Source organism: Protopterus annectens, chromosome 3.part0 (assembly GCF_019279795.1).
Source record: "Protopterus annectens isolate FY-2018-M chromosome 3.part0, PAN1.0, whole genome shotgun sequence".
In the NCBI taxonomy this organism is placed as follows: Eukaryota; Metazoa; Chordata; order Ceratodontiformes; family Protopteridae; genus Protopterus; species Protopterus annectens.
The window spans coordinates 210,114,208-210,129,185 of record NC_056731.1 but is presented as its reverse complement, the minus strand read 5'-3'; positions in this window follow the sequence as shown (position 1 = coordinate 210,129,185).

Below are 14,978 nucleotides of genomic sequence, written 5' to 3'. Positions count from 1 at the left end.
CCAGAAATATGAAGAGCATGATAAGCAAGTAGTTTTTCATTACAAATCTAACTAACAATCTATATACTACACTGCCTTTTAAATGTAATTTGAAATCATATATCTGAAGATTAATGAAAACAAATTGCAAAAACGTTTGTATCATTAAGTAATTATAGTATCACTGCACATATAACCATTTGTCACAATCTTAGAAATCAGATTTCAAAAAGGCATAAGGCATGGGAATCAGCATGGGCAACATTAATATTAGAAATGCATCATGCATGTTAGTATGTTAGGGGCGGTGAGAAAACTGAATCCTTCATCCTAAGACCAGTTTTTATCCCAGAACCATAATCCCTATATTTTTACTTCATATTTTGATTCACTGAAGATCTCTTTAAAATAGTACTTGAATGAAATTGATCTATTATCAGCCTGCATGCAACAAGAGGACAATGTTAAATGGAAAAATACTCATACATAAAATGCATCAATATGTTACAATCAAAAGCCAACCTACTGTCAGAAGCAGCACTCAATTACTCCAAGAGAAACAGGCCACAATGACACTTAACATCGTTTTGAGCTTCTCACCTGTTGTTGCCAGTTTTATTCCATTTCTATCAAATGGTAACTTAAAGACTGTCACAAGTTCTATAATCTCCTCTGGTAATCTGCTTCATTTCCTACTAGAGATTCTGTGACAAACTGCGTAATGCAGCCATTCAAATCTAATTCAATCTGCCCGACATGACCACTTCAGCTTTCATATATAGTCCTCCACCCTGCCACACCTCTCAACTGTACCCATTCTGGAAGTACATACTTATTTTCTGTCTCAATTTACCCATCACTAGTGTCTATTTCTGCACGTATGTTTCTAATTTCAGCCTTGGTTTACCATCTCACACAATTTTCCTAATATGCCCCCCCCACAAACACACACACACACACACACACACACACACACACACACACACACACACACACACACACACACACACACGATTTTGAAGTTGTTCTCCTCCTGACGTGATGTCTTTCACAGACACAAGACACGCTACACCACTATAAGGAATGTTAAGCTATGCTGCTTTTCCATGTTTACGAATTATAAAAACATAATGATTGAAATACACTTTATCTTTAAAACACTCATGTCTGAGCACCATTAATGATAAAACAATTTTGGAAAAAGAATTAAAAGAAAATATATTGTATTAACGGAACATTCATGGTCAATTCTAGTTTACTCCCAAATAAAGTATTATTTGCAGTGTAATATTACGTCAGTGGTTTTCACAGGGTCCTTCATTTTCTTGTTATGACTGCATTCAGTAATTAAAAATTATCCAAATTGGAATGAGACAGTGACCAGGAAGATCTGCACTTACTTGTAAAAAACACTCTCTGAATGGATGCATTCCAAAACACTGGAATTGTACACCTGCTTCTCATACTTTGGCTCATTGTTGTTCACGTCCGCAATATGGATAGTAAGTGTAACAGTAGAAGACAATGGAACAGGTGTCCCCATATTGCTGGCAACAACAAAAATTATTAGAGTGTCTGCCATCTCATAGTCCAATCTACCAGAAGTGGTCACCAAACCAGTGACAGGAAGGTTTTGCACACAAAATTGCGCTCAAAATAGTTCATTTGCTTGAATCTGCAGAACCCTAATTCCTGGAGAGGCATCCTCTGATACCTCTGCCTTGTAACTGCCATCAAGGACGTCGAATGCTGGTGCATTGTCATTCTCATCCAGCACATGGAGCATTGCAGTTTTGTCACTACCCATCTGGGGATATCCTGAGTCCCAAGCGCTAAATGTGAGCTTGTACAAGTCCCTGCTCTCATGGTCCAAGAGCCCAAACACATGCAATGTCTGCTTTGATTTTGCTTTAATTTTTAAACTCTCCTCCAATACTATCAAAGTCACTACAAAACACAATCAGGCACTCAGAACGCTTACGTTATCATGCACGCCCATGCACATTGATGCCATTGCAGGGTATACCAGCAGTGCATGATGATGTCAGTGGTATCTAAAAAAAGTAAATAAAACAAAAAAAAAAATGGGATTTGAAGGGACCACTCTGAAATGTGTGGCACCCTATTATTCCCTATTATTTCACCCCCCATAACAGGTAATACCAATGAATTTGGTACAATTGAGAGGTATGGTTACCCATTATTTTGTTACTATTAGAGTATGGCTGCAGTTTCCAGTTTACAAGCTGTCACTAAACAAATGCAGTAATGTATATGGCTTGAAAACTGACATATACATATACATACATACATACATACACACACACACACACACACATATATATATATATATATATATATATATATATATATATATATATATATATATATATGTGTGTGTGTGTGTGTGTGTGTTTTAAAAATAGCTGTGGGCTTTCATTAAGAAATCATGATGATGGGGAGGGGTGGCCAAGATGGTGAGCAGTTAATAGCACTATTTTTTAGCTCTGCTTCATTTTTAACATCTCTGACAGGATTTTTAATAAAAACCTCAAATAGAACATTTCAAAACTTGATGGATATATTGTTGAACATCTGCTAAAAGATTTGCTACAAACAATAACCCATTTAAACTCTTTTTATTGTTTTTTTCCTGTCAAGAAAACTAGAAAGAACTGAATGTCTTGGAATGAGCCACTCTAAGCCCAGTGTACAGGACAGTACTATGAAAAAAGACATACAGGTTATACTAAGTAACATCAGTGAGTTATCTGTAAAGATAAATAAATTAGAAAGCAAAATGGACAGTTTAAAGAAGAATGTAAAACATATGTTGAAGTGCCGAGTAAATCTCTTAAACAACAATCATCACAAATCTCGAATATAGAAGAGGCAATGTCTGATTTTGATTGACGGTTACTTGAAAATGAGAATAACACTGAATTTCTTATGAAACAAAACAACTTATTCCTAGAGGACTTATAGAACAGATCTAGAAGGAATCGCATCATGATTTACAGGATTCCTGAAAAAGAAGAGTGAGGCAGTATGATTTAATTATTTAATGCCTGGCTTCCCAAAACCTTGAACCTGCCTGAAGCTTTTTCCTTTGGCATCAAAAGCGTACATAGATCACTTTCTAACTCATCATCAAAAAAAAAAAAAAAAAAAAACACCTTCACCAAGTTCAGTTATCATAAGATTTTCTCACGTCAAGATAAGGATTTAGTCTGAAAATCTGCATGGCATGGACTAGTTATCTAGTTAAAATAAAAAAAAATACTATAAGATTTGACAATGACTATTCAACCTTGGTGATATCAAGGAGAAAAACATGTGTGCCACTTGTTAAAAGCTTAAAGAAAACAACATTAAAGCAGAATGAATGTTTCCAGCAGAAATAAGGACTCACATTCCAGAAGGAAAGAAGACTTTTAACACCCTGGAAGATGTAATGGATTTAATACAGTAAAATAAAATTCTAGAAAAAAAAAACAGAAGAAATGGACTGTAATCTATCATCGCCTTTGAAGAGAAATGCAACAAGAGATGGTTGGTTAATAAAAGAACAGGTTCTGAATATTACTTTTTACAAGGTAAATCATTCATTTCTTTCTTTCCCTAATTCAAATGGCTACTAGTTCCCTTTTTTAAATGTTAGAGTTTGATTCTTTTAGCTATATATGAAATTAAAGCCACTTACTTTCATTTAGAGTTTAAAAGGATAAACTACTCATTTTATTACAAGTTTTATCAAAAGTCGATTGTTATGATGGAACTTATGTTAGGTGGCACACATTTTGATATCTAACGCTAAAGAGGCATGTTAAGTTATATTCTGGGTTCTTAAAATGGTACTATAGTGTGCTACTGATAGTATACTTGACAAGCACTAGCACCCAGGAAAGACATGCTATGTTATAAACAAAGTATAAAAAATATAGCATTTTACATATGTAAATACCAAGTAATTAGAGTAACATTCACACATTTACAAGTTAAACTTGGATCCCACATAACTGTCATTCTTTTAATGCAAGTGCATATGCTATATCTCCTTTAGAAAATGACAGTCTGCTTTATATTAAACAACTCCTACAAATAGTGCTTGCTGAATCATTAAATGTTATTTCTTTGAGTGCAATGGCTTTTTAGTGGTTGGGATATGTTGAGATGGTTTTAGTTGTTTTTATTTTTGTGGTTTGCAGAGGTTTGAGGGATTGATGTGTTGTGTGGAGGTGGCTTGGATTTACTTGTGAGTGTTTTTGTGTGAACTATAACTGATGGACTGTTCATTTTTAAGCCCTTATCATGAAAACCAACTTAAAACAACTTAGAGTCATTTTGTGATGTTGTGGGACTTCTGAAAATTCTAAGAACTGTCCAGGTTACTTCTTCCTGTCTAAAACTAAATGATCACAATATTTTGACTCATATGCTAAGATGTCAGCGAATACAAGTTAGATAATAAGCAAAAGGCAGTGAATTGCATTCTAAACCACTGTTAGTTATTAAATAGTTCTGAATGCATGCAGTATACCAAAAGGATAGTTTATATACTAGCCTATAGAATGCCACTTCTAATACAAAATTTAGTTTTGTGTTTCTCTCTTATTGTCTGTTTTTAATGATAACAAAACTTAGTATTTCAGAACAATTTAGTATGGAAAGTTTGAATATTAAATAGGAAGATTTTTAGATGTTTGCTTAGATACTATTAGATAATAACATTTAAGGAAAAATGGGACTGATTATAGCAGTAGTACTAGATTAAACAGTATCAAATATATATAAGGGTAAATATAAATATTCTATTATATGATACTCTACACTAGGATTATAGCTAAAATATAAAACCTGGGAATATAGTAAGACATAGTATACAAACAGAAAAAGAACGAGATCAGAATATGTAAATACATATATAGTTAAAGAATATAAATATCTCTATAAGGGTGGGAGGTTGGCATTGTGGTTAAGGTATTCACCATAGGCACATGATGCAGGGTTTGATTCTCACATAGTATAATTGGCTGGACTTGGAATGGCTCACAAGGACAGTTATCCTAGTACTAATTTATGAAAGGATGAGCCTATGAACAACTTTACACATAGTAAATAAAACAGATAAAATATAAGATCATCTAACCTATAAATTAATAAATATGAAAATAAAAACTGACTTCCTTCCTGCAGTAGATCAGGGAGATAATATGAGGTACAGGGAAAGATGATTGTAGAGATATTCAATTGATCAACTTATAATAAAAGTTCTGAATACCTGTTTAACATTTCTTATTCATGATAACTCACTGACAGGCTTTTTTTAAGATGATGCACACTAAAAACATGACCCACATTAATATAAATCAGAAGCATGAGCTAAGCATTATCAGTCTAATAGAGAGTTTGAGAGGTAGTTTTTTGTCTTTTTCAACAAAATAGGAATACATTATTCCATTGTAGAATGTTTTAGGGTTATATCATTAGATCATTTTTTTTATTTATTTCAAAAGTTTTTCCATAGCTGAAGAGTTCATATTGCTATAGTGGTATATAGAAAGTTCTGTACATAAATGTGATTTCATTATATGTGTTTTTTCCTCTCTTACATAAATGTCTGATTATAAATGCATACCTATTAACATTAATGGATTGAACAATCCAGTAAAGAGGAGGAGTCTGTTCAAATACCTGCAACTACATTAAGCTCAAATAGTATTTCTATAAGAAACACATTTACTTAATAAAGATATAAATAAACTTTCACTAAAGAATTATTTGATTTTAACAGGTTCTGGCTTTTGACCTAAAAGAAAAGGCACACTAATTTTATGGAAGAACTCACCAGTAATGCCCAAAGTAAAAGATACCTATGTTAATAAAAATGGTATGTTAAGCATTGTTATAACTGAGTGGGACAGAACACTATATACATTAATGAACTCCTATTGGATTCCAGCGGTTGGAGCTAAAGATGCAAAAATTAGCCTATTACATGAAAGGTGAAGTCATAATGGCTTATGATTTTAACTATTTTATCATACATAGATTCCACTGCAGATAGAAAGCTGAGAATCACATCTTCAGCCAAACGTTTAACAGATTTTGTAAATCTAATGAATTTAAATGGTGTATATGAGCTAAGGAAAACAAACTTATTTCAATTTACCCATCATTCATATAGATATGGAACACAAGCAAGCGTTGATAAAATATTTGTCTCAAACAATCTATCACATATCAGAGAAGTTTCAATACTTTCATGTCCATTATCTGACCATAATGTTATAATCTTTAATATTATTTTAAAAATTGTCAATTTAATAAATCACAGGAGATTACCAGTGTACCTTATTAAAATAAAAGGATTCAAGGATTGGTACGTTAAAGAGATAAAAACATTTCTAGAAATAAACATTATTGGTGAAGTATCTGACATTGTCCTGTGGGATTCATTAAAGGCTTATTTAAATGGAAGAGTTACAACCTGGAATTTTAGTAAAACAACAGAATGGGACAAAGAATTGAATACACTACAGGCCAAAATAGATACACCAAAATTAAATCTAATACCAAATGACATTATCAGTCAGGCTGAACTTAAAAACTTAAATAGAAAATATGTTGGAATTCTAAATCATAAAGTTTTAATAACCCTGAAAAAAACTTAAACTTCAGGCATATTTAGTAAACCCTTTAAGCTTGCATAAACTTGCTCTTAGATCAAAGAATGAATAAATGAAATCATATTAAAGAAATTATAACACATATAAATAATAAAACATATTAAAGGTATTCTTGAGGGCTTTAAAATATTTTATAAAAATATAAATAATAATACAAATAACCTAGATAATGATGATATAGTTGAAACTTTTCTAATGGGAAATATAAATAATAAAATAAAAACTGTACAAATAAAAAAAGGATAGACCATTCACTTTAAAAGAAATAAAAGATCAAATTAAAAAGTTAAAAAATAATAAGGTGCCCATTCACTTTACCAGAAATAAAAGATCAAATTAAACAGTTAAAAAATAATAAGGTGTCTGGCTTAAATGGCTTTATACCAGAACTATATAAAATATTACTGGGTAATGCAGTTAAAATATTAGACAAGGTCTATAGAGAAATAGAAACAACTGGTGAGGTCCTCCATTATGGAAATATTCCTTATATCACCTATTTTAAAACAAGATACGGATCCTACAAAGTGTTCATCATACAGACCAATTTCACTTTTAAATGTGGACTATAAGATGTTCATGTCCATTTTAGCTAATGGAATGAACCTACTTATACATAAACTAACAGTGATCAAACTGGGTTTATTTAAAAAAGACAAGTACAAGATAATATACATTAATAGACTATGCAAGTAAAAGTAAAAAGAACTTTCTATCATTGTCTCAGTTTAGATAAGGCTTTTGACAGTTAATTGGTCATACCTATTTAAAACACTTAAAGTGTATAATTTCTCACATGAGCTAATTACATTAATTTCTGGAGTTACACAATAAATCTTGTGCTTATGATAAAATAGGTTCTTTTCTTTCTAATTCCTTTAAATTACAAAAAGGCACAAAACAAGGCTGCCAATTACCACCTTTATTTTTGCATAAGCTATAGACCCTTTGCTAATAGTATTGAATCCAATAAGAAAATTAATGGTATGAAAATAAAAGAAGATTTTGAACTAATGATTCTACTCTTTGCTGATGATATTTTCTAACAGTTGGAAATACAGAAAATTCATTTGAACATATAATTAGTTCTATGAGTCAGTTTGAAGAAATCTCAAACTTAAGATTTAATCATAATAAAACCAACACATTATTAATTAATAAAACTTTTAAAAAAATCATACAAAAAATATTCTAACCTCAATTGCAATAGCAATCAAATGAAATACCTTGGTATAATCATTATTTCTGATAGTAAAAAAATTATGCAATCAAACTTTAAACAGATTGTTAATAAAATTTTAAGTTTAGTCACAAATTGGAACAAATTCTTCTTTACCCATAGAAGAACAATTAATGCTTATTAAGATGGCAATTCTCCCTAATATATTTTACAATCTTTAGTACTATCTCTATCAAAAAATGGTGAAGAAGATAATATTCTACTTTTTTTTTGGAATCCTAATAAACCAAGGGTTTCCTTTGACTGGCATAGAAAAGGCTGGGTTAATGGTGGAGCAGGATTCCCTGATATTCAGTAGTATGCTACTTCAACAATTATAAAAGCTATAGCATTGTTGATAAATTCATCCTATGATTCAAATGGAAACAAATGCATCAAGAAATAGTATTGGTAAATAATAAATATATCACAGTCAGTCATAAACTAATAGTATCTACATGTTTTATCTGGTTATTAAAATATTTTTGCGTACATAGAATTACATAATCTTCTCATATTCCCTATTTAAATAATACCATTTCCTTTTAATTACTCAAACCATAACATATATACACTCTACCAAATTCTACACCCACAACCATAACAATATGTCCAAGTCTTTGACATATTATATTTTATCAACCATCAGGATTACAATATTCCTCTCACTCTATCACGCCACATCCCCCAACACCTGCATACTCACACCACCCATAATATGCTGCACCCTAAGTACTCCACCCTTACCTTACACACACAGCTTTTCTAACATCTCACCCTCCCTATTTGTATGGAACCCCATACATCTAACAAAAAACACACCCACCCCAAAGATTACCAAACTTAAACTAGCTAACTACTCCCTACTACAACCTCCTCTTATATATCACACCACCAATTTAGCAATATACCTACTTCTTATAGGTTCATACGTTCATAGGTTGGTACTGGGCTATCTGTCTAAAGGCATATATTAGCCCAGCCATGTTGTGTGGTATTCACCGCCCCGTTAGTAGTTCTCTAGACCCTTGTACTAGCAGCTAGTACCCCTGGCCCCTATCTAGTAGTGCTGTTGGTGTGATCCCCGGTGTGAAATTTCTGTTACCCATCCACTCATCAAGGTTCCTCTTGAAGAGTGATAGTGAGGGGCTCTGTCTTATGTAGATCGGGACCCTGTTCCATAGTAAGGGAAGTCTCTGTGAAGGGAATCTATCCCTCCAGCATGTTCTATTCATTGAACTATCAAAATGTGGTAATGTACACCCTAACCCAGGACCCACAAACAAAGCATCCCCCAACCAGTCACTAATCAAGATTTATCTATAATCACAATAAACACATGTAGTATCTGTAATAAAATTACTGAATTTCAAGCTTGGCTAGCTCATAACTCCCCAGACATCATAGGAGTAACAGAAACCTGGCTAAAACCTCACATAGCTGACAATGAACTCCTCTCACCAGGGTAGACCATTATTCACAAAGATACACCTAATAAAAAGGAGGTGGCATAGCACTAATATATTGTGACTCTATAATCTTACCCCCTTTTAAAAAAACAATTCCCTCTTTTAACAACCTAGAGCTACTCATAACATTTTCACACATAAATAGAAATAAAAAATATGTATCATCATGCTCTATATTCCCCCTGGAAACAATATTCTAAACCTAGAAGATTTTCTATCCTGAGTAAACCATAACATCTCCTATGAAACTATCATTCTCGATGACACCAACATAAAACTGGCAGAGCGTAGTCTCAGATTCCCCTCTAAACAGGATTAACCTACACAGCTTTACACAGCTCATTACAACTCCTACATGCTCCCCTACACCCCAAACTGAAACTATCATAGACTGGATCCTTGTAATCCCCTACACCCCAAACTGAAACTATCATAGACTGGATCCTTGTAACTCACCCACTCAACTTCTCAAATAATGGTACCCTCCCTAACACTTTAAGTGATTACTGGCCAGCTTTTACTCATAGATGCAACGTACATATCCCCAAAGCCCATACTTATAGGACATCAAGAAATCTTACCAAACTCAACCCTAAGACATTCATAAACTCCCTAAAATCCCACAACTAGTCTCCCTTAAAAACACTTCCTCTTGACAACACTATTGACCATTTTAATAAACTTCCTTGACACACTCAATATCCTAGCCCCAATACATACTAAAAGAATAAAAAACAACAACATTCTTTGGCTAACAAAAGAAACTAGATAAGCCCTTCTATCTAGAGATAAAGCCTGGAAACAATGGCAAAAAGTAAAAACCCAACTCAGGAACTTATCTATAAGCAGTTTCATAATAAAACCAAAAAGCTAGTTGTAAACAATACAAAAACTATTTCCCTCTACAACTATCCAGCCATAGTCATGATCCAAAAAAGTTCTGGAAGTATGTCACAACCATATTAACTCCAGGTACCATGCAAAACCCATCCCCTTTACCAGATGATGACCCACAGCAAATTGCCCAAATGTTCAATACACACTGTAAGTCCACCATTCAAAACCTGCTCAATAAACCCTCTTTACAGCTATCCATAATAATAACAACTCCCAAAGCCCTACAAGCCCCATCCAAGAAAAACTCTTCCCCCAAAATCTGACAGATTAACTTTGCAGCACTCCCTCTACCCCACTTTTTTGTCTACAACCAGTACAAACCTCACTAGTCCTTAAACACCTCAAAAAACTAAGACCCTGCTCTCTCTCTCCACTGATAATTTACCTCCAGAATTTCTACAACTGAGAGCCCCAGCAATTGCCTATCCTGTAAGCATACTAACAAATTGATCCATCACAGAATCATACATCCCGTTACTATGGAAAAAAATCAATTATCACCCCAGTACACAAAGGTGGCAACACCTTTGATCTTTCAAACTGCAGACCTATCTCTATTCTCTCCCCATTATCAAAAATCTTAGAAAAATGCATACATACCCATCTCCTACAGTACCTCCTAAACCAAAACCTACTCTCCAACATCCAGCATGGATTTCGCACAGCCCACAGCACCACTACAGCCCGACTATCATTCACAGATACTGGTTTTAAAGCCTTGGATGCAGAAGTAATTACTTCTGTGATAATATTAGATCTATGCATGGATTTTGAAACAGTGTCCCATACCAAATTACTGTAAAAACTAGAATCAATAGGCTATTCCCATAATGCACTTACTTGGTTTTCAAGCTATCTACAAAATAGGAAACCATCTGTAAAATGGCAAACGAAACTCTCAGACAATCTTGACAATAACACGGGAGTTCTCCAAGGCTCAATTCTAGGACCACTTCCCTTTAATATATTCATAAACAATCTCCATAAAGCATACCTACAAAGCATCTTGTCCAGTATGACAACGACTCCACCATAATCTCCACCTCCAATAACTTATCTATCCTACAAAGGATCACACAAACCACTTTCACATCCATTGAAATGTGGTTAACTGATCCCCAGCTATTATTGAACGCCAAAAAATCAAAACTCCTATTATTTTCATCAAAAGCACTAGGCTCTGACTTCAAAATTCTCTCTCGAAACAACACAGTAATAGAACGGGTCAAATTAGCAAAACTACTAGGAATTACAATTGATGACAAACTCACTTTCGATTCACGTATTCTGATTACTATAAAAAAAGACCCACTTCAAACTAGGTAAACTCTATCATTACAAGCTATACCTAGATAAACCTACAAAAATAAAAATTGCAGGCACTCTACTAGTTCCTTCCTTCCTCTACGAGAGTCCCATTTTCACAAATCATCACACATCACCGATAAAGAAACTTGAATCATGTTACTACAAAATAGCAACGTTCACCTCAGGTATGTCAAACCGATCACTTCACTATTAAACCACCTCAGAACTAAACTGGCTCAAATTCCCTCACCATTTACACCACACACAGCTCACCCTTGCCCATAAACCCATTTACAAACCTTTCAACTGCCCATTACTCCAATCTATCCTGCAAAGCTATGTACTAGCACATAACCTTCGCTCATCACATAAGCAACTTCTATGTACGTTCAAACTCAAGAAGAGAGCTAGACAGAGCTTATACTCTTATGATTGCTAAGCTCTGTAACAACATACCCCATCTCATCACTCAAATAGACTCCTTAAATACCTCTAAAACTAAACTAAAGTCTTATAATCTTAATAATCACATCTGTACCTGCTTAAATCATTCAAAACTTCCTTAATTGCATAATTACCACCAGTCCTAACCTCTACAACTACATTTCTCTTTCCCTTTCCGTTACTGTGCAAACAACTTATCTTGACCTTCCATCAATTTCTATCCATTTCTGGTCCCACACTTCCAAATTACCATGTCTTAGCCACAGTCCATTTTCACCTCTGTGTTAACTCCTACACTAAACTGTCTAACCTCATCCATATCCTCTTGTAAAGCAAATATGACATGGGTTGATTATATTTGCATTATATTCTTGACCTTATTTATTTTATTTATTTATTTATTTTACATTTGTTGACTGGGCTAATCCAACTGGATATATGTCCATTTTCAGTAGAGGCCCGGGGAGAAAAGCTCCACTAAAGATAATAGCAACATAAGATACAGTACATTTTAAAGACTAGAATACAAGTTATTTATATAGTAGCTTAGTGATCAAAAATTTTCCAAGACAATAGTGACACATATTTATATGGTAGAGACAAGTACATAGAGTAGAGAGCTTGCTAAACAAGAATACACTCTGTAGTAGCTTGCAAGAAAGGGTAAGTTAGTACTAACTTTAGTTAGCTGACAGCTAATGCACTCTGAGGTTAATAGGAAGGTGGACAAAGCATAGCAGTAGTGAGATAAGTATAGATTAAGTATGAAGGAAGGAAATGATTAATCTAGGTTGGTGCATGGACATAGCCAGTGATTTTTAAGGTATTCTTTGAGTTGCTTTTTGAAAATGAGTGTAGAGGAAAGAGATGAGAGTTCCCTGGGAAGCAGGTTCCAAGTTTTACCCACAGTGTTGGAGAACAGAGAGTCCCCAGCCTTATTGTCAGATTTATGTATAGCTACTAGTAGTTTATTTGCTGAGCATAGGGTTGAAAGATTTGCATAGGGGGTAATAAGGCTAGTGAGTATTGGAGTATTACTAGGATGATAGAGGATCTTGCGTGTGGTAATAAGTTGGTAAAACAGAAGTTGATTATGGAGTTCTAGCCAACCAAGTTGTTTTAAATTGTGACAATGGTGGGTTCTGAATGAGGAGCTTGTGGCAAATCTGGCAATGTTATTATAGAAGGCTGTAAGTTTGTTGAGGTTGTTTTTAGAAAGATTGGTATAAATGGGTGAAGCGTAAAGAAGGGTAGAGATAAGATGGGTGTGGGCAATAGTAGTTCTAGCTGCTGGAGTAAGGAAGGGTTTAATCCTGTAAAGGGAGCCTAGCTTTCTGTTAACTGATTTTATTGTAGTATTAATGTGCATGTCAAAGATAAGGTTATGATCTATTGTTACTCCTAAGAGTTTGGTAGTTGAGTCAGGAGATATAACAGTGCCATTATTAGATAATACTGTGAAGTCTATTTGTAAGGACTTTCTTGTTGCATTGAAGAGCAGTAATTTCATTTTTTTTGGGATTCAGAAGAAGGCAGCACTGTAGGAACCAGTTTTCCACTATGTTAAGTACACTTTGGGTGAGGGATTGGAGTTCAGATAATGAAGTAGCGGAGCATATTAATGTTGAATCATCTGCATATTGTATGCAGGTAGCTTGAGGAATTGTTAAATTAAGGTCATTAATAAAAATTGAGAATAGGAAGTGGCCCAAAATAGAGCCCTGAGGGACAACAAGGGTAACAGGAAGATGTGTGGATAGTTCATTATCCCAGAGCACAGCTTGTTGTCGGTTCTCTAGGTAGGAATTGAACCATTTTAGTGCATGTGAATCAAGGGAGAGGGATTTAAGTATATCCATAAGAAGCTGATGGTTAACCATATCAAAGGCTTTTGAGAGGTCAATAAAAAGTGCAGAAGATAGAGTGTTGTTATTACGATTTTTGTTGATGCAGTCAGAAAAGGATAAGAGGGCAGAGGTGGTGCTGTGGAATGGCCTAAAACCATGCTGACAGCTAGCTAGTAAGTTATTTTGGAAAATGCGGTTGAGTAGTTGTCGGTGGATGCATTTCTCCATTATTTTTGCTAAGGGAGAGAGTAGGGCTATTGGTCGAAAGTTAGAAAGTTCAGTAGAGTTACCTCCCTTATGTAGTGGGATGATATGAGAGATTTTCCAGATAGATGGGATAGTTCCTTCAGTAACTGTCATATTTATAAGGATGGAAATGGGATAGGTGGTAACTTTAGCTGCTTTTTGCAGATATTCAGCTGATAGAAGGTCGGCTGAGGGGGTGCATGGTTTAAGTTTTTGGAGAAGGGTACAAATGAGGGATGTTGCAACTGGTTGTAGATGAAATGAGGGCAATAAGCTAGTTATAGTGGATGACATGCTTGTGCTAACAGGGGGTAGAGAATTTGCTAGGGATTGGATGGCCTCAGTAAAGAAGGTATTAAAGGCATTAGCAATATACTTAGGATTGTTATTGGTGGTGCCTGATGGGGTTGGTGTTTTGGAGTGACCAGGATGTAACAGTCTGTTTATACCTGACCAGAACTTTTGTGGTTTGTGCTTGTGGGTTTGTTGGAGATGAACGCAAAAGTTTTTTTTTGTCAGTAAGTATAGATTTTTTGGTAGTGTGTTCCTCAATTGTTTAAACTTTAGATGATCTGTTGGGTTTTTAGAAGCTTTCCATTTATCCCAGATTTTATTTTTGTGTGACTTTTTTTGTCTGGTTTAATTTGTAAGCCATGGAGTAGATTTAGTTCTATTTCAATTAGGGGCATGGTAGTCTAGAATTTTTAAGAACTTACTGCTAAAGTATAACACTGCTTCCTCTAGGTGGAGGTGTTTCAGTGATTACCAGTCACATGCTTTAAGTTCAGTCTGGAATCATTCTAGATTAAAATTTATGTTGGTTTGAGAAGATCTATACAAGTTAGAGTTGGGAATATTGACTTTTTGTTTGATTACATAG